This window comes from Strix uralensis, chromosome 7 (assembly GCF_047716275.1).
Source record: "Strix uralensis isolate ZFMK-TIS-50842 chromosome 7, bStrUra1, whole genome shotgun sequence".
NCBI lineage: Eukaryota > Metazoa > Chordata > Aves > Strigiformes > Strigidae > Strix > Strix uralensis.
The window spans coordinates 38,473,117-38,497,730 of record NC_133978.1 but is presented as its reverse complement, the minus strand read 5'-3'; the positions used below and the strand labels follow the sequence as shown (position 1 = coordinate 38,497,730).

The 24,614-nt window shown below is 39.2% G+C and overlaps 1 protein-coding gene across 4 annotated transcripts in view; it reads left to right on the top strand.

Moving 5' to 3' along the window:
- Positions 1-24,614, top strand: part of CHST15 (carbohydrate sulfotransferase 15) — a 54,255-nt gene that overhangs the window by 5,650 nt on the left and 23,991 nt on the right. The window contains exon 1 of one of the 4 annotated variants that reach the window (XM_074875495.1): positions 6,939-6,955. The exons of 2 other annotated variants lie outside the window; for them this stretch is intronic. The gene's annotated coding sequence lies outside the window, so the exon portion shown is untranslated. Of the gene's footprint in view, positions 1-6,938; positions 6,956-18,177; positions 18,232-24,614 lie in introns of those variants that run through there. One more of the 4 variants, XM_074875493.1, reaches the window with a different exon arrangement.

Sequence of the window (24,614 nt, the reverse complement as noted above, 5' to 3'; positions counted from 1 at the left end):
ACGTTAGATGTGAGTTTGCAATATTGGATGGTTTCAGATGACTGAAGATGATAATGTCCTTATGTGCTCTACATGCTCAGTTAAAGTTCAGGTCTTGTAGCAGTATGGGGAAAAAAGCACTTAATTAAAGTGCTTTAGATCTGGCACCAAAATAGTAGTGATTTACCAAAAACTAGAAGAGACCTCAGGATTCTGGAAGGTTTTGCACATGATTTGAAGAGAATGTAAGAGCTCAGTGTTAACCTCGCTGTGCCTAAGCTAGGCTATAATGGCCTATGAGTGCCAGAATTTATTAATCCAAAGAAGGAGGACTCTGACTGGTACAGCCAGGAGGTTGGACTGTGTAAAGCTAGAAATGGGAGGAACTGGAGGATAGTTAAGGGATTATTAGGAGTGTATATCACGTAATGAGACGGGTTTGCCTGCAGGGCCAGCTCTTCACAGGGGACATTCATCTCCTGAAAATTCTTTAACAGGTCTTAAAAACAACACTTCTTTGCACGTCCATCATATGGCTTATCTAATATTCCTTTCCAGCCTCTTCAATTTTGGCTACTTGTTAGTTGAGAAATTTGTCTTCTGAGGGAGAAAGAGGAAGTTAGGTAAGACCATCAGGAGGCCTGCATGGATGAACAAGGAGATCCTGGACAATCTCAAACATAAAAAGGAAGCCTACAGAGGGTGGAAGCAAGGACGGGTAGCCTGGTAGGAATACAGAGCAACTGTCCGAGCAGCCAGGAGTCAGGTTAGGAAGGCCAAAGCCCTGAGAGAATTAAATCTGGTCAGGGATGTCAAGGGCAATGAGAAGAGCTCTTACAGGTATGTTGGTGATAAAAGGAAGATGAGGAAAAATGTGGGCCCTCTCTGGAAGGAAAAGTGAGACTTGGTCACCTGGATGTGAAGAAGGTCGAGGTACTCAATGACTTTTTTTCCTCAGTCTGCACTGGCAAGTGCTCCAGCCACCCCACCCAAGACACAGAAGGTAAAGGTGTGGATTGGGAGAAGGAAGAACCTCCCACTGGAGGAGAAGATCAGGTTCAAGACCATCTAAGGGACTTGAAGGTGCACACGTCCATGGGACCTGATGGGATGCATCTGTGGGTCCTGAGGGAACTGGCAGATGAAGTGGCTAAGCCACTATCCATCGTATCTGAGAAGTTGTAGCAGTCTGGTGAAGTTCCCACTGTCTGAAAAAGGGATAACATAACCCCCATTTTTAAAAAGGGAAAAAAGGAAGAACTGGGGAACTACAAGCCAGTCAGTCTCACCTCTGTGCCCAGCAAGATCATGGAGTGGATCCTCCCAGAAACTATGCTAGGGCACGTGGAAAATAAGGAGGTTATTTGTGACAGTCAACATGACTTCACTAAGGGAAAATTGTGCCTGACAAATTCGGTGGCCTTCTACAACAGGGTTACAGTGTTGGTGGATAAGGGAAGACCAACTGACGTCATCTACCTGGACTTGTGCAAAGCTTTTGGCACTATCCCACATGACATCCTTGTCTCTAAATTGGAGAGACATGGATTTGATGGACAGACCACTCGGTGGGTAAGGCTGGATGGTCACACTCAAAGAGTTGGGGTCAGCAGCTTGATATTCAAGTGGAGAGCAGTGACGAGTGGCGTCCTCAGGGGTGGGTGTTGGGACCAGTGCTGTTCAACGTCTTTGTCAGTGAGATGGACAGTGGGATCGAGGCACCCTCAGCAAGTTCACCAACGACACCGAGCTGTGTGGTGCAGTGACACGCTGGAGGGAAGGGATGTGCCATCCAGAGGGACCTGGACAGGTTGGAGAGGTGGGACGTGCAAACCTCATGGAGTTCAACAAGGCCAAGAGCAAGGTCCTGCCCATGGGTCGGGGCAATCCCAAGCACAAATCCAGGCTGGGTGAGGAGTGGATGGAGAGCAGCCCCAAGGAGAAGGACTTGGGGGTATCAGTGGATGGAAAACTGACTGTGAGCCAGCAACGTGTGCTGGCAGCCCAGAAAGCCAACCGTGTGCTGGGCTGCATCCAGAGCAGTGTGGGCAGCAGGGCGAGGGAGGGGATTCTCCCCCTCTGCTCTGCTCTCGTGAGACCCCCCTGAAGTGCTGTGTCCAGCTCTGGGGGCATCAACATCAGAAGGTCACGGACCTGCTCGAGCGGGGCCAGAGGAGGCCATGAAGATGCTCAGGGGCTGGAGCAGTTCCCCTGTGAGGACAGGCTGAGAGAGTTGGGGGTGTTCAGCCTTAGAGCAGCCTTCCAGTACTTAAAGGGGCTATAGGAAAAGGGGGGAGGGACTCTTGATCAGGGGTGTAGGGATAGGACGACGGGTAATGATTTTAAACTGACAGAGGGTAGATTTCCATTAGATATAAGGAAGACATTTTTTCCTGTGAGGGTGGTGAGACACTGGCACAGGTTGCCCCTATTTAATAGATATTAAATAGATAATGTTAAATAGATATTGTTAATATTAAGTTAAATGGCGATGAAGCTGAAATTTCTAGAATTTTCAAGGAACACTCTAAAAACACAGCTCTTCATAGATCTCTTTCACCATGTTAGGCTAGTGGTTGTGCTCCTCTTCCATCTTCAGTCCCTGGTTAGTGCATTTCTAGGGCTCCTGCTGTACAGTGAATCCTTCTGGCTTGATTGCTGAAGCCTGAGGAAGTTTCCTGGGGCCATTTCTGGAAGAGATGTTGGATGCTGCTTTGTTGAAGTGGAAGAGGAGCAGGTTGCATGTGTTCATCAGGTTTTGAGCCCATACAGAGCTGATGACAGTTTAGCTCCCTGAAGGAATATGGGTTCACACTGTGCTGTTGTGAAGGATCAGGGACTCTTTGCTTGTTTTGTGGCTCCCAGGAGCTCTAGACAAGTGCAGAGGTTGGGTAAAAATACTGGGTAAAAACACTGCTGTGCGTTATAGAAATGACAACATGAGATACAGTGGTGGTCTTTTCATTTAAAAAGACAAAAAGATGTTCTTGAGCACTTCACTATTGAGTATTACAGCTTTATGCCCTGAGCAACTCCTTGGAGCCATTCATAAAGTAAATAATTTAGATGAAAAATTTTATAAATTATAGAGCTATGAAAACAGTATCTCAGGTTGAGGATTAACTTGCCTGAGGAACAGATAAGGATAAATCAGAATGAAACCACTATCGCTCTTGACATTTAGTATTAGAATTACTTTGCAAAGCTATTTATACCAGCTTTAAAACAGTTTCAACAAGAAATGAGATGTGAGAGGTGAACAGAAGGGAACAGCAGAACCTAAGCTCATGCCTCTCATTATAGGAAAGAGGAAAAATTCATTTGTCTAACATCAGGCTATTTTAAATACTGAGGTGTTTAACTCTTCAGAGAACATTTTTGAACCTTGCTAAGCAGACCAGCAAAATTAAAAATACACAGCGTAGTAAAATGGAATATATGTTGGTATCCATGGAAATCCCACGTGGATTTCTCTTGCATTAGGGTAGATCAAGAGTAATTCAGCCCTTGGTTTTCACTGGTGTAAGGGGGACCAGAATCTGGCTCCTCCAGCTTGTGGGCACTGAAAATGTTTTCTGGTTGTTTTAGAGAAGTTCAGAGTTCTCTGCTTCATGAAGTGTGTGGCTGTAGTGGTAAGGCTGGTAAACCGAAGCAGCGGTCTGCTGTAACACTCTGGTACTTCACAGTGAGAACTTTTAGCCTAAGTCCCCACTACTTCTTCTTTTTTTTTTTTTTTTTTTTAAAAAAAGATGTCAGTAATTCTTTGGGTAAAAATATCCTTCTTAGATGACTTCAAATCACCTGCTTCTTATTTCTGTATACAGCTTTAAAAATTGAGTATTCTTATTGTTTGATATCTGAGTTACAAGGTTGCAACAACTCATTCTGGTGTAATACAGCGGAATGCATAAAAAGCTTCTGCTGAGTTTTGATAGCTTTTTCTTTCAATGGTACCCATTAAGTGGGTGTAGTAATCTCTCCAGTTTTCCAGTTTATTATCTTGCTGTACTAGTACACTGGATAATAAATGGAAAAAAACCACTAAAAATGTACTGTGAAAATACAGGTAAGCATGTAATTTTTGTTGGACTATTACAATTTGTAGATTCTAAAACTTTTCAGTATTAGGAAATGAGCTGAAACTTTATGACAATGTATATTTGTACATTAAAAATACTTGCCCGTTACTGGAACAAGAATATCCCAACTATAATCACTAAAAATTTTACACTGCAGTATTTTTAATAACCTTCTTTGTGTATTTTTAAAGATAACAAATAATTCTGAAATAGCGAATATCATTAAGTTGCATTTAACAAAAAAATGAGGGTTTCAAATGAGATAATATAAATGCTGTGTTCATTCCAAACGGCAATTCTCAGGATGAACCTCTGGCTTCATTAAAGTCAATGAAATGTCTTCCTGCTGACTTCAGCATGCCAGGATTTAAAAAAATAAATGAAATGGGGTCTTAAAAAGTTTTCTTCTTGATGAGTGACTGGAGCTAAAGTCATTCTGCTGTACTTTTCTGTGCATATGTTCTATAGTTCAGCCAGGAATTCTTAAGGTGAAGATAATATCTGGTGGGGTTGAGGGTATGTGAAAAGGAAATAATATTTCTCTTTGAAAGAATATATCAGTAGTTGTGTTATCCCAGAGGTCCCTTTTTATTGAGATACTGCAGACATGTGCCCATTTCAGTGTTAAGGGAAGCTGACCGTGCAGCTGGACATTCGTGTTAAGGATATTTAGGCCTTAAAATTGATGGAAAGCCCCAAAGTCTAACTCTTTATTAAAGTATTACATTACTGCATTGTGTGGGTAGGAGTTGGGGCATTATTTTGCATCAAGTGCAGCACTCAGGCATGGTTTTAGGGACATTTTTAGCTTTGTCCTTTGGGCATCAAGGATTTTTATGTAGCAATAGAATAGGAGGAAGGAATTAATTTGATTTAGCGATGTCAAACTGAAAAAGAAGTTCCTCCTAGCACATCCTTCGAAGAACACTCAATGGCTCTGGATTTAGCCTGCCATCCGCTTTATTTTTGCAGGGATATTTTTGAACTTCCTCTGCTGATAAATATTTAGAGTCTGTTTATATTTCCTCTAATTTCTGTTAGATAGTGCTTAGAGATTTTTTTCCATAAATACTTATTACTGAAGAAATTGGTGTTACAAGCCTTGGAATTGCAGTGCTAGCAATTTTGTAATTTTAACTGTAGCTGACTGACAGTGTATTTATTAATTATCCAAGAGAGGCTTATAGCTTTCTGAAAGACAACTTTATTTCTGGACTGTAGGAGTTATAATTGCTTTATTGCTGGAGTGCAGTTTTAGGTGCAGAAGGCTTGGCTGGATTAGATGTGACCATCGCTGAGGATCAGTAAGGTATGAGAAGTGGAAAGGCTGTTTCAAATTTGTAGCATTTTTAGTCACCAGGATGCTGCTAAGCTCAGAATGAAAATTGCAGCTGTTTCTTTTTTGTTTAGTTAAAATCTAATGAAAAACAATTCAGAGAAACCTGAGTTGATATTAATTACTTTGAGTGCTTGAAGGATTTCCTTTGCAAAATTCTGGGCAGCCTTTTCTTACAGCCTGGCTCTGTACGAGTCTCACTGGTGTTGCCCAGTTAAATCTTAGAGCTGTTTTGTTATGCCTTGCTAATTTCTTTTTGGGATCATGTTTTTCCTGATGTGAATATGACAATCCCACTTTAATTAGATAAGAGCAGTTGTCACCATGCATAGGGACTGTGATGCCTAGGAGTCTCAGAAGTATCTGTGTCAAAATAAATAAATAAAACATCTAAAAAGCTTTACTAAGAGGCAGTAAACTTAAAAATGGGATTGGTTAACAGCACTGAAATGAGACGCCTTATTATATTACAGCATATAGCCACCAGATGTCACTTATTTTGTGCACCACTGTGCTGGGGAGAAATATGCCCTTGGTATGTAAAAGATAAAAAAAAACAGCAACTTGCTGTAAGTGGCTGTGTTTCGGTTTGTATTCATAATTGGCAACTGTCTTCCTTGATAAATATTTTCATCTTAAAATAGACTGTATAGACTCGTTTCTCACAGATAAGTTAGACTTACATTTTTTATGAGCTTTAAATGTCAGCAGTGACATTTTGAAATTCAGTCTTTAAGAAAATAATTAATAGGCTTACTAAATTTTCTAAAGGATGAAAGTACATTTTATGGAAAGGACAGTTATATTATTATGAACTGTACTATCATTAAAGACACTTTAAACAGTGGCTTAAATATATATTCATCTTTAGGCAAGTTAAAAGAATTGAGATGAGTCCTAAAGCCATGCAGGACTGAAAGCAAGATGGAATTACGTGTAGACAGGGGAAGGACCACTTCTAAAATCAGAGAACAGCATCCACTTATAGAACAATCCAGTTCATCCTCAGGGTTTAAAGGCTTCAAAGAAAAGTGTAAATAAAGATATATAGATAGATGGGGATATATCTCGTGGAAAAAGAACACTTGGTAGCCAATGCAAAGCTCTTTTTCCTGACCCCAGTGAACATGAACAGAATCAGTGAGTGGGATGGACAACTAATTGCTCACCCCTGAGAGCGAGCAAAGAGCTTGTGATCTGGGTTGTGGTGTTCAACGCTGGTTTTTTCCTCCCATTACCAGAGATGCTAAACGGACAGGTGCAGACCCTCTTCCTGCTCCATGGTCACATAGGCCTCATGCTCATTTATTTTTTTGGTCTGTACTCAAAGACAGCATCATTAGAAAGGGGAAATTTAATTTTCTGCAGTTGAAGCAGACAGGCTGAAAACTGAGTGATTTCCTGAAGGGTAATAATTATTTTTCCAGTGGTATTACTGCAGGGTTTTTTCACATTTTAAATGTGTCTTCCACCTCAGATTTCATCTTGGGATGGAGTCATACTCGCTCTGTGGATCTCATGCAGGTCGGAGGACGTAAATCCATCGCTCCGAGTGAATGATGTGAGCATTGCCCTCCAAATTATTTTCCTTTTGAGTCCTCAGGAGCAGCTGTTTTCAAAGACTACCTACCTTCATTCTTCATCTGTTGTGAAAAATGAACTCTAGCATGACATTCACTAACGGGAGGCAGAGTATATGACACAGACTATTTTCCCCCTTTTCTTCTATGCTAGAGCAAAAATAGAGGTGAGCAAAGCACTCCTTAACTAATAGAAATGGTGTTGACTTCTAAATGCAGTGAGTTAATATTTTAGCAGCTGGTATGAGACCAATTATATTAATGAGGGCTCCATTGTCTTAACTGAGAGCCGTTTATGAGCCTGAGGGTTTCACTTCCTAGCTGCAGGTCTTGCACCATTGCTCCTGAAAATACCACCTGCCAGCTTTGGCCCCAACAAGTGCTCGCTGTCACTGTCGTGCAGCGGGGTTCTGGCGCGGCTCTGGGATGGGGACTGTGATGACAGCTGGGGAAGGTTGGAAAAATTACCTTCTCTGTCTTTTGAGCTTATGGAAAGACTGAAATTCGCCCTGTTTAATACGGTTACTGGGAGAAATTCAGATTCAATGCTGTCTGCCTTAGATGGTTTATTTCGAACAGGATTGCTGGTGATTTTTTATCTTGTACAATACATACCTGAATTTTCTTCAAAGTCCCTCAATCCCTGTGTAATGGGATTCTGGTGAGTTAGGAGATCTAGATTTTTCTTGGACTTCTACCATTTTATGCATATGGTAGTATAGGTAACGCACGTCAGTACTCTGTCATTTTGTCATCCACAAATTGAAAAGCACTCTGACATCTGCTGTTGGGAGTTACTCCAAAAAGCGAGCACTGTCCATGCCCTGAAGGTCTGATACACATGGATGTTAACTAAACTCTGAGATACATTTGAGTGCACTCTAGCATCCTCATGAGTCTGCTGTGTATGGTATGAATGTTTGCAATGAAACTACTGCCTTTACTCATTTAATTAGTTTTTCAGGTTGGACAGAAGCTTTTATATAAAAGGATTAATGAAATAATATATATATTGTATTAAAATGTTCATGTTTGGAGAATACATTTTGTCTGTTCCAGATCAGTTTTGCTGGTGTAGCTTAACCCTGTACAAATAACCTTTAGGAGGAAAGTAAGAATAACTACAAAGTCAAGTTTTCACATGTAAAGGAAGAAAACCCATATAATCTTAGGTTTTATTCTGATTTGCTGTTATTATCAAAGTCTAATTTATAACACTGAGCCGTGCAATAAAGAAACTGAAGTATATTATCAGCATAGAAGTTATTTTTTCCCTTAATGAGAAAAACTGAAATTTTCTGAGTTTATAGATTATTCTGAACTTCTGAAGTAACTTATTTTAATTATAAATGTTTTGGATACTGAAGGCATTTTTCAGGATTTAAACGTGCAAGCAAGCTGTAAATTAAATCAAATGGTCTGCGGTGAGACTATAATTTCTCTTACACACCTAGGATGAATGGTTTTCTAGCACGCCTAATTTCTCCACATACGGGTGAAGTAACCACTAAAAAAGCAGCAGGATTGACTCAATTATTCACACAGTAGGTTTCATTTTTGTCCACTGGAAATAGTTTGTCCATCAGGGCCAGAGAGCTGATCCCCGGGTGCCTTCCCTTGTTGACTCTGGTTTGAAGCAAGCTCTGCTCCAGCTGTGCAAAGTGGGACCTGCTCTGTTGAAGCACATTGGAGGTGCAGAAGGGGATTGTCACAGTCAAGGTGACAACTCCCCCTTGAAAACACGAGCAAAGAGATAAACTGACAGAGCAATTATGTTGTCAAAGGGTGAAGAGTTTTCGTGGGGTGAGCACCACAGAAATTCATGATTAAAAAACCCCAACCAAAACAGCAAATTTGGCCCAGACACAGGGAGGCTCTCACATCTGTGTGGCAAGGCTGCTGAATTGGTGTTGGAGCTGTTTCTGTTGAAGCCAGGGCAAGCCAGAGCTGGTGGGGTGGGGACAGTTTTGCTCTTCTGGGACCTCTGCTGTAAAGGACATAGGCAGGGTGGAGGGGTTGCAGTGTCCAAAACTGCTCCTGCGACTGCTGAGTCACATTCCTGAAGCTTTGATGGAAGACATGGCATTTCGTGGCACTTTATTGCATGTTGTTGTCTTTAGATGTGGGCACGGAGAGGTTTTTGTAGAAGACAATGGTTGATACGGCTTTTTGCGGCAACTGCTGTGTTTTGTTAAGAACGTTCTTGAGAGTGGAAAGCATTGAGAAACTGAGCATGGGCCAACTTCTACAATGCCTTATTTCTGAAACCATACAGCTCCTTTTGGTGGCTACTAAAAACCTAGGTGTAACTCAATAACATTATTGATAGAACAGGTCAACACAGACCCATTTTTTGCATTTCTCTGGATCTGAGGCACTAAAAGAACCATTGTCTCTGGAGCTGCAGTTTGATGCATCAGCTGGACTGAGCTCTTCTGCTGACAAATACAGCGTATTTCTATTCTGTTATCTGCACATAATGTACACATTTTATTTATCATTGTTTTGTAGGGGCTGGGTCTCACTTTTGAGAACTGAATACTGCTTTCCTAGAATGCATGTTTTGTCACTTACTTGACAGGGTTTTAGGGGTTTTCTTTGGTGTTATTTATATTATATGGTATATGGTAGTGCTTAGAAACCATAAATGGGCTTGGAAGCCATCTCTTCCAGCCCTAACACACCCTAGTAAGCTCTTATTTCAGTGTAGTCCCCGCTGCAGACATGTATTAGGGAATCTGTAGTTTATTTTGCATAAAAAATATCCCCTCCAAATGCATCTGTATGCTCTTGATGCCGTCTTAGTCTCCTGTGTGTCTGAAAGCTTTGAATGCATTAACAGCCTAAACCAAGTTATTACATTAATCTTGTGAAATCAAAAATGCATGTTTTTGACTCAGAGTAAACAGTATTGGTAACAGAGAGATTTAACAGATAGAACTGCATATCAAAACTTGGGAGGTATTTTTGCTGGAGATGATTTTTGGTTAGATATGTGAATTCTGCTAAAGTTGCAGTTTATAGGTCCTTGCAAAGTATTTTGTGGGGTATATTCTGGAGATGTTTTTACTTCTCTGCAGAGTTTTATAATGTTAACGTTCTATCTCAATTTTTCTGCATTAGAAAGTAAGATTTTTGGGTTATCATTAACAGTCATGCATCTGTTCTTGAAAAGCTGGCTGCCAACTGCAGTTGATGGAATTTGTGTCACTTCAGATTTCTTCTGTGAATTGCTTCAGTAAATGATTTATTCTAAGAAGTGGAACCTGAGCTCCAGAACTAGTGTTGATCCGATTTCAGCTGCAACATCCTATAGCAACTCTATGTCCTTCTCTATTTGTCTAGAACCAAATATATCAACAAGCACTGCTGTTTAAAAATAAAACCTCATTTTACCCCCTGCTGTTCACTTGTGAGTTGTGCCCTGCTACCGGCAGGCTCACAGGGATTTTTCAGCAGAGTGAGAGCTTTCTGGCTGAAGCAGAGCATTTGAGAACTGTTTTTCTCCTTTTCTCCTTAAAACCGTTCTCTGGGCCATCTTAGGAGATGGTCTGTCCCACAGGGCAAGTGAGAGGAGCATCCTGGCCATAGGCATCCCCATATAGCACCCGAGTGGCGTTCAGGTAGGGATCAGTAAGGACCACCATGTGAATTAGTCACTTGTGTCATCTGGGACCTCCATCAAGGGTGGGATCTTTATTTCAGTTTCTCAATGCAAGGCCTTAAAAAGTGAATTGTGAGCCCTCTGAAGTTTAGACAGAGGAAGAGTGGAAGGTGAGTTTGAGACAGTCTCCCTACAGCAGCAGCTAAGTAATTAACATCTCAATTAGAAAAAAAGTCTCTTAGCTTGCCTGGGATTGTGTCTGTGCCACAAATAAAGACCATCTACTTTGCTAGGCTAAATGTTGCCTTTATGTTGCAGAAAATGTTGCAGAAGAGGCAGGGTTTGAGGGACTGCATCCGAATTTTTCTTGGTGCATTCATCGTTATACAGAGTTGGGTTTTTGGTTTGTTTGTTTTTTTCCTGGTTTCTTTTAATGGAAATTCAGTAAAGAAAGTTCTCAGATTTTTATCTTGTTTGTTTACAATCTGCAGTCCAGCTAAGTGCAATGGAAAACATGAAAAGGTATTTGTGGTGTGTTCTTTCCAAGTGGAAAACAAGTATACTGAAGCCAAACATGCGCAAAACCTGCAGGAATACACAGTCAAGTCAAGGGGGTCAGCAACTCAGTGGCAGAGGAACAGATTTATCTTATATTGTTCTGGATATTACAGTATTTACTTACTGGATCCCATAGATAGCATGGCTTTTTTTCTGTGTTATTACTGTTGTAAGTGGGGGTCTTGTTGCAGTTGCAAGATTACTGGGCTAGAGTTTACCATGTTACGAAAATTGTATTGAGAGCTGTTATTTTTCTGAGAGGCTGGTGAAATATATTCTTTCTTGTAATAATGGAAATCAGTAAATGAAGATATTTGAATTTCATTGAAGTTTGTGATAGAAGTGTTGCTGTGATGATCTAAAGATATGAGAGGACAATAATGAGTGTTTAATCTATTGTCAAATGGCATTAGAATCATAGAATCACAGAATGGTTTGAGTTGGAAGGGACCTTAAAGCCCATCTAGTCCGACCCCCCTGCCATGGGCAGGGACACCTTCCACTAGCCCAGGTTGCCCAAAGCCCCGTCCAACCTGGCCTTGAACCCTTCCAGGGAGGGGGCAGCCACAGCTTCTCTGTGCCAGGGACTCACCACCCTCACAGGGAAGAATTTCTTCCTTATGTCTAATGTAAATCTTTCAGTTTAAAACTGTTACCCCTCACCCTATCCCTACACCCCTGATCAAGAGTCCCTCCCCCCTTTCCTGTAGCCCCTTTAAGTCCTGGGAGGCTGCTCTAAGGTCTCCCCGGAGCCTTCTCTTCTCCAGCTGAACGCCCCCAACTCTCTCAGTCTGTCCTCACAGGGGAGCTGCTCCAGCCCCACAAGCATCTTCGTTAGGTTCTACATCAAGTATGTGCTCTGACTATAAAGATGTATGTTGTTAGCAACAGAAAACAGAGTATAGCCATGTGGAAAAGTCTTCAGAATGATGGTATCTTGTAAGCTGGTTAATAAAAATTTATTGCACTTTTGTGTAGTTAAAGAGCACATGATACGGATGAGTGATGGAGCCTAAGCATTCGATGAAACACTTATGAATAGTGGTAGGAGACTTTGAAAGTAAATGTTGCTTGACTTATGCAGAATAAACACTTTCCTAACATGCTGAAAGCAATGTAATATATTCCATCAGAATATAGTTAATTAACTGTAGCCAGAAGTTACCTGCAGGAATTTTATCTGGTGATACTGTGTTGCTCTTACAGAGATAACTAATTAGCAATTTCTTGAGAATACTTAGACCTTTTTGGGTATCTCCACTTGGACTTGTGAGTCTAATTCACTTTGGAACAAGTGTATAGTTTCTTGGTACTTTAACGGGCTGAGATCTATCTGCTGTGTTGTTGCTTAAAGAATTAAAGTTGTTGAACATTTATAAAAGTTACTACTAAGCTTGGAACACAGTTTTGGGCTGTTTTGTTTTTTGGTTTTTTTGGGGTTTTTTTCCTAAAGTGTTGAAACAAAGCCACAGTTGTGATTTGGCATCAATGAATAGTTTTTGTTGACTAATTTTTGTTTGAATTTACAAGAAACTTTAATGACAGACTCTAATACTGAGTTTGTCTTTTCAGGATGCAGCTGTGTATGTTTCCTTTCACCCACTCAGCACTAGATGAAAAATGAAATGCCCTATTCATGAAAAAGCACTTACATGGTACTTATGTACAGATGAAATATGTTTTTCCATCCATTTTAATGTATGTCTCATGGAGAAGGTACCATATATGAGTCATAACAAAAAAATTCAGATGACTCTGTTAAGATAGTAAAGTTTATGAAGAAAATTCAATTTGGAGGTGGAAGAAAATCCCTTCTCAGTCACTAAAAATCAAATGAGCAGCTGTTAGCATATACGTTGCTCTAGAATTGTCACAACAATATTGTGTTTAAAGCAACGTTAAGTATCACATAGACCGATCCCCTTCAGAAAGACTGCTTATTTATGAAGCGTGAAGGTATATCAAATGAATTCTCGTAGACACCATTTAGTTGCATTATTGCATGAAAAAACATTTTACCACACCATGAGATAAACAGGCACTGAAGGCATTACGTTATGCATATTCTATTTATTCCATATAATGTTATTCATCCCTCAAAAGCAGCCTTAAATTAGCAGCTGATCTCTCACAACCCACAAGATTTAGCAATTCATACTGTATACCATTTTCAAAGTGGCAGTAAGTATTAGATTTCAGATGGTGGAAAGAATATGTTTCTCACTTTAAATCAACTCGAGGTAGCAGCTGCTAAAATCAAGTAAAATCAAATGTGTAAAAAGAACAAGATGGTAATCAGAGTAACATAACTGTGAATGCCCACTATTTTGCAGCATGCTGAGGCTGAAAATGCTTGGCAGGACCATTGGAAATACATTTTTCTCCCACGTGCTGGTTCTGGACCAGTAATCAATGCAAGAGACAAAGACCCATGCTTAAAATAAACCTTCAGAACTGGAAGATCTCTTCCTGCAAATTCAACTGTGCTACACTAGCTTTCCATCTCTTCCTCAAATAAGAGTCAGCTGGCACTCTTGAATGTGAAGATTTATTTTTCTTTAGCACAATGAGGCTTTGGTGTTCATCTCACCTAACCTTAGAGGTGTGGATGGCAGATGCCTAAATCTGAGGCAGTCACTCAAACCTCACGTTGTAGCCAACACAGAGAAATTGGCTGTCCAGAGCAAATTCCTCATGTTCAGATAAGGTGATGAAAACGAGAGTGCTGTCCTCACCTAACCAAGCTTTGCATGAAGGGAAAACCCGTATCTCTACTGAGCACGTTGCTCCAGAAGAGCTATTTCACTAAATTACAGTAATATCCATCCAGAGACTCAAACAATGAAGCAAACTTGGAGGCCTGAAAATAAAGCAGGACAGGCAGCTGTCAGAAAGAAATGCATAAAAATAGCCTGTATTTGATAAGTGAACTCTGTCAATACTAGACCAATTCTTTGCCTTTGGAGTTTTCTGAAGATAAATACTTATTTTTGATTACAGCCTGACTGCAGGGCGTATGGGAGCTGTATTTAGATATGATATTTTTTCCCACCTGCCAGCCCCCAAACCCCCTGGATTTGTTTGATAAAAATATCTGGAGTGGAAGAGCTTCATAACAGATTCAGCCTTCATGCTTCGTGCTTCCCTGTTGCATTAGTACTTATAACAGGAATTGGACTGATTTGTGGGATGATAGTGTGATTTATTCCTTGAAAGAGAATGTAGGTAAGAATTTCTATTATTGTAAAGTAATGTGATATCCTGTGTTGGGAATGAAACTTCAATGCCTGTTTGATCTTATTAAAAATGTAATAAAAACATTTGTGACAAGACCAGCCTTATCACGTTCACTCTCTGCACCTGAAATTGTATTTCAGGTGATCTTTTTACCTTTACTGTGAGCTCTTTCGTTATTTTCCTTTTTCTACATAACAAAAGAAAATAAATACAGCAAATTCAGCCTGAGAAATTGTCACTGATATTAAATCACTTAACTTATTTAACCTTCTATGTCTGTCTTTGACATTGGGTGTCCTTCTGGAGATTTAAGAGAATACACTTTTTCTTAGCAAGGGGTAAAAGTGAACTCCCATTAGCATCTGTATTTTATATCTGTTCTGGCTCTTAGTGATTCAGTCATTTTAACGAGGGACTGACCGGTTGTTTTTTTTTTTTAAATAGATGTGATTTCTGGTTGTATTCTGAATACCAAAGCTTTTAAATCTGGTTCCAGATTTTTGGGAGAGGAATCTGTGAGCCCCATAGGATGGATACATTGGTTTATCTCTGTTTTCATGGGATGACCTCAAGGACTCTGTAGGACATATTGGGAGGTTGCTCACAGTTACTATGAGAATTAAAAAAAAAAAAAAGAGAGAAGATACTAAACTTAGACTATGCATAATGATTTCTGAAACTGGCTTAAAATGGCTTTTCTGTGAGAAGACTTGCACTGGAGTAATTTATGTAAAGACAAAGTTTTTCTACAGTGTGCAGTTTTTTCATATTCAATATAAATCTGTCAGTGTTTCTGTAGCAAGACACTATGTGAGATGAATAGAAACTAAGTGAAATAAAAAGATGAATTGCTGGAGATGTTGCACATCATAGGCAGCAAGTTTTGATTAAGAGTTGAGAAGCCAGTGTGTACCATAGGCAAAATTCTACTCTGAGCATCCTTATAAATGCATGAGAACATAATTTTGCTCCATGTTTGAACAAGAGGAAGGACTTAAAACCATTGGTTTGAGCTCTACCCTGATGCAGGGTGAGGGATTCATGGTGCTTGGGACATGTGGTACCACAGGTTGGGCAGCTGGCAGTGGTGCTTTTGTTCTTCCAGGGCTTTTTGACCTACATTTCTGGAGAAGCCATTAGAGTGCTGATGCACCGAATCCCTACACTTCTCTTCAGCTCTTATAAAACCTTCAGTATAAATCTTGCAGGGGAATAGCTTTTGGAAAATTGTCTGGTGTGGATCTGAGGCAGGTGTTACTGTGGAGAAATTGCTGGTGAGATCTCATCCCTGCCTTAAATGTGGAGGAACCAGTCTGTTATCTTCTAAACCTGTATGCTAGTTTAGGTGTAATTGGGAGACCATAATATAGTTTGGAGTTTATCAGTAGGCCAGAGGTTGGCTGGCTTTGGTTCTGTTTTATTTTCTTGTCTGAACTTTTTATTTGGCAAGTAGCCCCAAAATAAATGATGGGTCTGATTCTAGACTGGTTTAAATCAGTTGAAATAAAAAGAAAAAAACCCACAGAAATCGTTAATTTTTTTACTGATATTTTTTTCTACTGAAAAATAGTTTAAAAATAGGGAATATCAACCTTAATTATTATTTTCATATTTTCAAGGCAAATCAAACAATAACACATCAGAACATTCAGATGTGGCGTGTTAGGAGCACAAGAAGCTGGACCTTGGTAATTTCTAGGAATCTGCACAAGACTTCAGATGTAATAACAGGTTTCTGGGGGAAGGCATGACCATGCTGTAGCTGATCCAGGACAGTATCCTGCTCCCCTTCCTGTTTCCCCCTCTTTTTTTTCCTTGCTTCCAATTATCTGTTTATTCAGGCAGTGTTTATGCCCCAACTGAGTGGTGGTTCAAGCTCAGTATCTATTTCCTGAGCGTTGCATCACAAATAATAAAATTGGATTCTTATTTGATTGAAACGACTACCTTTACACTGATTTTAGGGGAGTTTGCTGATTTTTTTACAAATGGAGGGTGTCATTTGCTCCATTCTCACATTTTCTTTGGGAGTATATTGATGAGGAAGGAGCAGAGCATGTTTGGATTAGATCTTGAGAAAGAAACCAGCTGGGTTATGGAATAAGCCACAGTTGTTACTTAGGCAAAATTGCTGCTTCAGTGGTGATTCAGGAGGTTTTCTTTGGCTTTAAAAGGCTTCAGAACTGGATCCTTTAAAGAATATTTTACACTTGAACAAGTGTTCAGCAGTTGTTCAGCAGGTTGAATGTATAATCATGGGTTATGACCACATATTGTAGCTTTCAAAATGTGACTGTTTTTCAAGTGATTGTCTTAAAAATGTTTGTAGTGGGTTTGTATAATTTCTTGGGAATTGCATTTATTGCCTTTTTTTTTTTTTAAAAAACAAGTTTTTAAAGCAAACAATGGAGCTTTACATAACTTCAGTCAGCAGGAGGTTGCTGAGCTCTGTAATGAGTCCTGCTGCTTTTCTAAACCACTGCAATAGCGCTTTTTTTAATTTTTTTTTTTTTTTTGAAAGGAGGTTGCAGAGGTCAGTGATTCATGATTCTCATTTTATTGACATATCTTCTTTCTGTGGCTTGTTGATTGCTCTGAAGTAAATAGATGTGAGTTCATGCACAGTTTATTTCCAAAAATGTTACCTTGAGGAGCCAAATGTGTGCAATAAGCAGGATAGAGAAAATCTATGATTATTCCTCTCCTTTCCTAAGCTCGTTTGCTTTTTATTATTTTAAGTCAGGTTTTTATGACTTGTACTGTTTATTTATTAAAATGGTACAACCTGCCCACTAACAGGATGAACTTCCTCATGCTGTACAAATATTTCACTACATTTGTACAAATACTTCAGCTTTTTCTGAAGAGACCATGTCTGAGAGCAAAATCATTGTGTAGCCTGTAGTCTGGTTCAATCCTTATACCTTCCAGTAGGCCTGATAGCTAAAAAGTGTCTGCAATGGTAAAGTTTTGCAGGTTTTTTATGTGTCTGGAGGTCATAAACATCTTGCACGGGCTGAAGAATTGCTGTTGTACAGGGAGAAATCCCGTCCCCACTGCCGTGGGCCAAATTGGAATGGGTGGTGGAGAAATGGAAGAGGAATTACATGGTTGTGCTGCACTGCTACTAAATATTGCTGTTTTTTTTTTTTAAATATGGAAATTTTGTGAAGGTTTTAGTCTACAAGCCTCACTCTGCCCTTTCATGTTTCCATGGTACAGTTGTGGGCAGCGTCTCACTTAGAGACCTACACCTTTTTTGTGACTAATGACAGCCCTGTCTTCACAGCAGCTCTTGAGAGTGAAATACTACCGAAGGGAAGTTAATTTCTGGAGTGTTCATGGAGGATGTGGGATCAGCTTTGCTCTGAGATTTTAAAAAACATTAGCAGCGCAAACTGAGAACTTGAATTAAACAAATCTTCCTGATTTGACAGGGAAGGCACTTAGGCAGTAAGAGTATTCACACAGATTAGTGAAAACAGTTAGGAGACTATGGATAAAACAACATAGCCGTTACTCAAAGAATGGCATTAGGTATTACTAAATTAGGAGCCATGTGCTCCTTCAGAAGTTACTGACCAGTTGAGATCCAGCAGTATTATCTTTTGCCTAATCCTTTTTTTGTTTGTTTGTTTGTTTGTTTGTTTTTTCCTGAAGGTACTTATCCTTATTTTTACAGCATCTGTAGCTTTCATTTAAAAAGAAGAGGGGCAAGGGCTACCTGCTGCAGAGGACATATTCCACATGTCTGCTTTGGGTGATGCTTCATCTGAAGTATCTTTTGTGGTGCAACTGCTTCTTGTCACATGGAGAAATAACAGATATCACAGCAGCTGAAGGTCTTCCCATAACAAGGTATCAACAGAGCAGGAACATGACGCGCTCTTGTATTTCCACATATTAATAGTTTCAGTTTTTTTACTTTTGCTGAGAAGTAATAAGGTTCCTTGGGAAAAAGAGCCCATTTTCTCAGCTCTAATAAGCACATCAGCATACAAATCCTTGATGTGATGCCTGACATGAGTGGCAATAGGAAAATGGACAGAAAGAAAAAAGAAAATGTTTTGTGAAACTGCAGAGCCTGTCCATGGGAGCTGTAGCTGAGGGGCGTGCTTTGGATGGGCTCCATCCCATCTAACCTGAGAGCTGGCGGATTATTTTCGAACTTGCCTTAGACATCTGTATTTTAGTCTGTGACCTGCCCAACAGGACAATCTTAAATCAAATCTTCAACTGGCACAGATACCTCTGTCCCTCTCTTCTGCCTCTGGCTATGGCCAGTAAAAAATGCTCAGTGAAAGAGTGTAAGAACAGGTATTAATAGATTTCTCCGATCCCCATTCCTTTCTAGCTTCTGGCAGTTGAGGATAGAAACCATTTATAGATTTATTCTCCATTAATTGTTTAAAGTCTTTCAAAGACATTCATACTTTTGGCCTCAGTGAGTTCTACATTTTAATTATATTGTGTGAAGAGAGGAAACAAAGTGCTGTAACTCCACTGACATCAAACAGAGAAACAGTTATACATCAAGCTGAGAAATGTGTTACTGCTGTACTTGAAGTGTGTTTATAATAGGTTAACAGCATGCCACTCTTTCATGTGGTAGTAGGATAAGCTGAATATGATTAAAAGTAACAAGGCTAGTATAAAATGTAGCCTTAAGAGTACTAGCAAAAGTTTATCTTTATTTTAAAGAATTATATAAAAAAGGAAAGCACATTATATTAAGGCTGGTGACCTGAAAAATAGCTCATGCACTTAGATGTCCAGAAGATGTGTGTGCATGTAAAATCTATTCCATCTGTTTTATCTTATTCATAGAGGAGGAGAATTTTAGTTATATGACTGAGCATATGAAAGTAATTTCTTTTTATAGCCATTTTGATTACAGTCTTTCCCTACAATCCTTTAAGAGAAAGTGGAGGAATTTTATGAAATGTTTATTTAATAGACATAAAACAGAATTTCAAGTATTTTCTCTATAGTGAACATAAATACGTGAATGATGAAAAATCTTACATGTTTTATTTTTTGTGGAATTTATCTTTTTACACTATTTAGCTTCCCATATGGCAACAAGTAGGACATGGTGGATACTGCGTTTTCAGTAGTTTGTTGTAAGGCTCTAGCAGGCAGCTCTGCCTTGGGCTGTTTGCTTTTGTGGCACCTGCGTTACCTGACAGCCTTCTGTCCCGCATCCTGCAGCCTCTGCACCCAGCAGTTCCTCCTCTTGTATAATGAAGGAATTGTACAGGGAAACTAGCAAAGAAAAGGTCTCACCCATTTGCTATTAAGTTCTTGGTTGCATATATTTGTTAGATTGAGTCTGCTTCAATTCGAAACTGTGATGCAGGTCCCCTTGGCTTCAGCGGGAGTATATTCCCCTGTACTTGGCACTGGTGAGGCTACACCTCAAATACTGTGTTCGTGTTTGGGCCCCTCACTGCAAGAAAGACATTGAGGTGCTGGAGCGTGTCCAGAGAAGGGCAGTGAAGCTGGTGCAGGGTCTGGAGCACAAGTCTTGTGAGGAGCAGCTGAGGGAACTGGGGGGGTTTAGCCTGGAGAAAAGGAGGCTCTGGGGAGACATTATCACTCTCTACAATTACATGAAAGGAGGCTGTAGCAAGGTGGGTGTTGGTCTCTTCTCCCAGGTAACAAAGACTGGATATTAAGAAAAATTTATTCACTGAAAGGGTTGTCAAGCATTGGAACAGGCTGCCCATGGAAGCGGTTGACTCACCATTCCTGGAGGTATTTAAGAGATGTGTAGATGTGGCACTTATGGACATGGTTTAGTGGTGTCCTTGGCAGTGCTAGGTTAGTGGTTGGACTCAATAATCTTAAAGGTCTTTTCCAACTAAACAATTCTATGATTCTATCTAAGATAGCTATTGATTTTTTACCCATTCATCTCTGTGTCATCTCTTATATCCATGTTTCCTACTTACGAGATTCCCAAAGATCCTAATTTTTATGAGGAGGATTGCTTTTGGCCAAGGAGCTTGAAAAGGTTTATGTTAATTTCTGCTTTGTGGTTAGAGCTGGTATACATTTATGTGCAACAGACAAATATCGTATAGTCATGATCATAAATAATTCACCATTCACTTCAACAAGAGGAAATTACATGCTACATTATTCAATAATATACAAAGACACTGCTTGTTGTGTAAAGAGAGTAATATTCTGCCAGTGAACCGACAGCAGTTTTGCAACTAAAGTATAAAAAGACATAAATGGTTTATTACCAACTCAGATCTCATAACTTTTCTTCTGCCTGCAATTCACATCCTTCTGGTTTCAGTATTGAGATACAAAAAAAGGTGAAGTGTATCTGTGGCTGTGCTTATGACTACTGGAAATGTTGAATGGAATAAACAAAAAAAAAAAAGAGTAGATGTTTTTGTGGGGTGAATGAGGAAAAAAAGGACTGCTTATGCTGGGGAAAGATCCTGGCCTCCTGGTGAGCATCCTTCATTGCATGGTAAAAGGTTGGGGAATTAACTTTTATTAAAAACATCTCGGTAAAGAGAGGGAGTGGCAGTAGGGAATTATATCCTGACTTACATATCCTTGTATATCCTGTTTATTACAGCTGGTATTTTTAATTACATGAACATGACAGTGGAAAATCATGAAAAAGGGTATGTCTGCAACTAGCAGTTATTAAAAAAAAAATAAAATCAGCATCTCTATTAGCTGAGTAATATGTCATATTGCTCTGTGGTGGGTCGTCAAACTGATCATCTAATTAAGCAGGCTGTTGTACTGTGTATGCATAAGTTGGCAGAGTTATGGTTGCTAGTGGAACTTTAAATTTTCCCTCATGACTCCTGTGATTAAGATCTCAGTTTTACTGTAGCCTAAGCATATTTTTTTTTTCCCCTTGTATCAGCTTCCCAATAAAACATTTTCCTCAGCTGTCACAGATGTAGTTTACACAATTTTTCCTTGAGTTTGTAATATTTGTAACAGAGGTTCATGAGAAGTGTCTGCACCTGGGAAAGGTTCAATAAATTCCAGTCCATTTTACTAACATACAAATGGACATAAGATAGGGCAGAGAAGCTTATGTGGTTTGTCTAAGATCCTGCACTCTGCATTCATTAATGTATCTCTGATGGTTCTTTTTAAAAATTTGAGAATTAACATCAAATGCACAAGTCTTGAATTGATTCTGTAAGACTATCTCAGATAAATCTGTTCAATCAGTATCACTGAGCAAGTTTCAGATTTTCTTTTTTACTGGAAAGTAAATTGGATTTTTTTTTTTTTTTTCTTAATAGACAGTGCATAGTAACTGGTCCCTCTGAAAATAAACAGTAAGGAGCTAGAGAGCAGAGGTCTGGGAGAATATTGAGATACTCTCTGGGTGTCAAAGTGGAGGAGTTCAAAGTGGAAAGATTATATGAAAACAAACATGTAGCACATGATAAATTTAATTGGAGTGATGCTGCAGGGTACCTCCTGGTTACCAGATCTTTTTATAGCTACCACTGTAACCTACAGTGTCTTCTTTCTGCACCTTTTTTTAAGAGGTGCTTTTTTCACCTCCCTTTTCTTTTGATATGGGGGCCCTCATCTCCATCTTCTCTTTTTCTACAGTTTTTTTTGGGTTTGTTTTTTTTTTTTTGAACTGTCTCTGTTTTGATGATTTCCTCTAATAACTTCATGGATGATGTCCGAATCTGCCCTGAGAATACTTCTGTTCTGCCTCCTTTGCTTACTCATTGAAAATCTTTGCACAGGTGTCTTACTGCTGCCTGAAACATTTACTTGCAAAGCAGAAACTTTTCAGTTCTTGTCAGGACCTCTCTTTCTTATCTTCCTTCTCTCCAGCCATTAGGACCGTCAGTGGTATTTGGACAACCGTCAAGCTTTTTCCTGCTTTAAATCTTGGCTCCTTTCCATAGCTTCTCTTTTTCTTTTGGACATTGATTGAGGGGGGATGATATTTTATATATAAGAAAGCATAGACATTTCTGAGTTTAATATTACACATACGAATCTGATTTAGTCTCTAGTCATTCAACTTTCTGTCAAAATCATCACAGGTCCATTTCTTTGAGAAATTTTTAATACTAGTTTCTTTGAGAAGTCTTACACTGATTTCTTTCCCTTTGGTTTAAATGTAGTCAGTAATGATTATGCTATTATTTCTGTCTCCCTCATCTGACTTGTAGAATACACGCATTAAGGAAGTGAACATTTTTGATAGGAAGGTGTTTTGCAAATACTTTTGTTCAGTATTTATCTGAATAATTATTCTTGAGTCCTTGAGACACAGCTGCTTGCGCTGATTGCAGAAATCCTCCAATACGTGGCAGTGTTAGGTGGGTGAAACATCAAGAATACAAATAATTTTACAAAAGAACTTTGTCTCATACAAAAGTGTGGCTGGAAGAATGGTTAATGCAGGATCTGAAGTGACTGTCCCATTTGATCTGAAGACTTTTGTAGGAATGAACCAGGAATTATTATCTAGAATTGTAGCACTGTTTCCTAAGAATTAAAAATAAGTGTTGAAAGAGCTAAAGACAAAATAGCCAGATTCTGGGACTCATAATTAGTAATGATTATACTTCTATGATTTGGTGTGTTGTAGGAGCAATCAGAGGACCCTTTGTGTATCCATTGTATTGTCATGAGAAATTATTGTCATTATTGGTATCTTGGACATTATACAAATGTGCACTTCAGTAATGTGTAAGTCTGTGTTGTTTCTCAGGAACCAAGGGACAAAGTCAGATGGGAAGATTTCTGCTGAAGGCAGAAGTGTGCAAATAGATGAGTTAAGTTAGATGTTTTTGGGTGGAATAAAGAGCACTGTAGGTTAGGGAAGAAAGAAAGATGTTTGGAAATGAGAAATGCAGAGAAAAAGAATTTCTGAGACTTGAAAGGAAAGATGGATTTTTGTAGAGCAGGAGCAGCTACTGTGGGTCCAGAGGAGGGAACAGTGGCAAAAAGTAATGAGGAAAAAAGTTCGCATGTGGTTACTGAGATCTATTTAAACTAGGAGAACTGTACCTATATGAGAATTATTATGGTGCTGATTTTATTGTGTTGCTCTACTAGTAGACTAATTTTTCACAAGTGTGAATTGTCAAACATCTATTTCATATTTTGATTCAGGTGACTTGGAAAATGTATTTTCATTTAAGTAGTAAAAGTCAATGTTGAACCTTTAGATATCCCATAAAGCAATGAGCTGGTTCTCTGGTCTAGTGAAGTTAATTATAACACAGATTAATTTAATCTGAAAAATAATTTTAATTAATTAGTGTTTCATCATCCATAGTCTTCTGGGCAAAAGATATCGTTCTGTTCAGGTAAAGCTGTCAGGCTCTAGAATTCTTCCAACTCCTTCATCTGCAATAAAATGTTATATTTTATGCATGGAGTCCGTATGCCCTTCACTGGCCTCACACAGAAGGGACAGTGGTTTTTCTGTTCTTCAGAGGCAGTACTGAACCCCTTAGTCACAATATGGTTAAAACTATATTGAACCTTCATGGTAATTACTCAGGATAATATTGGGGTTGTCTGTGGAAGGACAGAGAAGTGGGTTATGGCAGACCAGGTCCTGGGTGATGCTAAGGAAATGGAGCAACCTAGAGGGGAACTAGATTGCTGCTTTCATGGATATCCACATCAGGATGGACAAGGAGCATCACAGCACTGGAGTCTTAAAGTATCTTTGTTCTCAGGGGCTAAAGGGAAGTTCTGTCTTTATCAGGTGACAAAAACCAAAATAGAAGTTGCCTGTCAGAGCCTACTGTCCCTTAGGTTTTCCCTGTCTTTTTCTTTTTCTTTTCCTTTTCATCCTATGACAGTAATTTTCGTTTGCTTTTGTCTTTTCAAGATTGTTTTAAATTATTTCTTGTCTTTAGTTCCCCCCAAAATATAATTCCAGAAAATAAAAATATTTTCGTGTATATAGAAGAGGTTATATTATCTGTGAACTTTTGTATTTGATAATATGGCTTCTCAAAATAGAGAGTTGATTTTGACATTAAAATGTGGGTAGTTCCATAAAGGTATTTAATAAACCATGCAAACAGAAATTCTAGAGGAACTATGCATAAATATACTTTAATTAAGACCATCCTTAAGCTGATGACTTGTTTGTGACTTTAAATGTCTCTGATCTGAATGCTGCCTGGCAAGCCAAGCATGGACGTGCTCAAACCAAGACCAAAACTTGCCATAAAGACTTTAAACAGCTCTGTTCACTT